Source organism: Leptonychotes weddellii, chromosome 4 (assembly GCF_054177405.1).
Source record: "Leptonychotes weddellii isolate Sample4059 chromosome 4, ASM5417740v2, whole genome shotgun sequence".
In the NCBI taxonomy this organism is placed as follows: Eukaryota; Metazoa; Chordata; class Mammalia; order Carnivora; family Phocidae; genus Leptonychotes; species Leptonychotes weddellii.
In genome coordinates this window covers 95333249-95335539 of record NC_138372.1, presented here as the reverse complement: position 1 = coordinate 95335539, position 2291 = coordinate 95333249, and positions in this window count along the sequence as shown.

Sequence of the window (2291 nt, the reverse complement as noted above, 5' to 3'; positions counted from 1 at the left end):
GAAATGGATAAATCCACCACAGTTGTGGGAAATCTTAACATAGATCTCTCATTTAACTGATGGATCAAGAAAACAGAAAAAATATATATGTGTGTATGTTTTTCATCAAGAATATAGAAGATTTGAGGGGCGCCTGGGTGGCTCAGTTGGTTAAGCATCTGCCTTCGGCTCAGGTCATGATCCCAGGGTCCTGGGTTCGAGCCCCACATCGGGCTCCCTGCTCAGTGGGAAGCCTGCTTCTCCCTCTCCCACTCCCCCTGCTTGTGTTCCCTCTCTCGCTGTGCCTCTCTCTGTCAAAAAAATAAATAAAAATCTTTAAAAAAAAAAAAAAAGAATATAGAAGATTTGAGGGACGCCTGGGTGGCTCAGTTGGTTAAGCATCTGCCTTCAGCTCGGGTCATGATCCCAAGGTCTTGGGATCGAGTCCCACATCGGGCTCCCTGCTCGGCAGGGAGTCTGCTTCTCCCTCTCCCTCTGCTGCTCTCTGTCAAATAAATAAATAAAATTAAAAAAAAAAAAGAATATAGAAGATTTGAGCAACACAACCGAAGGTTTGACCTAATGAATTTATATAAAACCCTGCAGCCAATTACTAGAGAATATGTATTTTTTTCTCAAACACATACAACATTTTAAACAAATTTATTAAGGTATACCTGACATACATAAGCTGCACATATTTAAAATGTACAATTTGATAAGTTTCAACTTAGTATACATGCATAAAACCATCACCACCGTCAAGAAGATGAACATATTAATCAATCCCAAAAGTTTGCTCATGAACCTGTTATCTTGGGTGGCAACGTAACTGGTTGAAAGACTACATTTTCCACCTCTTACAGCTACTTGTGACCATGTGACTACATTCTACGTATATAAACACAAAGAAGACGTGAGTGGTGTTTACTGGATGGATCTTCCGGAAATGTTCCTTAAAGGGGCAGAAAGCTGACATATATCCTTTTTAATCCTTTAATCTTTAATCCTTTTGATCCTTTTCCCCTTTTCCCCCACTTTCTCTTCCTGTTTGGAACACAGACTTGATGACTGAAGGATCTTGTGATCTGGAGGCACGTTGCGGATAGAAAACACAGGCTAAGGATGGTAAATAGGGGGGGTGCCTGGGTGGCTCAGTCGTTAGGCGTCTGCCTTTGGCTTGGGTCATGATCCCAGGGTCCTGGGATCAAGCCCCGCATCGGGCTCCCTGCTCGGCGGGAAGCCTGCTTCTCCCTCTCCCACTCCCCCTACTTGTGTTCCCTCTCTTGCTGTGTCTCTCTCTGTCAAATAAATAAATAAAATCTTTTAAAAAAAAAAAAGGGTGGTAAACAGGGAAGCTGAGGAACCCCTGAAACCATGTAGGCCCTGGGCTATCTACATCCGGACCTCATTACCTTGAGAGAAAAATTAACTTCCGCTTGTTTAAGTCTCTGCTATTTCCAGTCTCAGTTACAAACATAAATGCAGTTCTAAATTGATGGAAGTGGAGTATCTAAAATGTGGCATTTGCTTAGGGGAAGCATGTTGGCCAATCGTTTAGGGAGGATCCACTCCACTGCAGGCTGGAAAGCTAGCAGCCCCTAGTACTTGCAAACCACTTATTGTTGTACCTTAGAAAGCCACTGAGAACGGGTTTCATGTTCTTGTTGGTGCTGCTTTTAGCAAAATTCTGCATGAGACATGAAGTTACGCTTGAACCAGTCTAAAAGAAAAAGAAAAGAAAAGAAACGAAAATAACACGGCTAAGGAAAGCACTCTTCTCTCTACACACACACACAATCAGGAATATAAAAGTTGATGGAGAGTCTCATTATATGGAGGCTTCTCTATCCCAAACTGAAGCAGTTCAGAATAGCAGCTGCTAAACAGTCACCCGCCAGGAGATAGCACTGTGGCCCCAAACCTTTTCAAGCATCTTTGCTTAAGAGTTCTGTGCCTGGGGGCGCCTGGGTGGCTCAGTCGTTAAGTGTCTGCCTTCCGCTCGGGTCATGATCCCAGGAACTTCTCCCTCTCCCACTCCCCCTGCTTGTGTTCCCTCTCGCTCTCTCTCACTGTCCCTCTCTGTCAAATAAATAAATAAGATTTTTTTTTTTTAAGATTTCTTATTTATTTATTTGACAGAGACAGAGATAGCAAGAGCAGGAACACAAGCAGGGGGAGTGGGAGAGGGAGAAGCAGACTTCCCGCGGAGCAGGGAGCCCGATGCGGGGCTCGATGCGGGGCTCGATGCGGGGCTCGATGCGGGGCTCGATCCCAGGACCCTGGGATCATGACCTGAGCCGAGGGCAGAC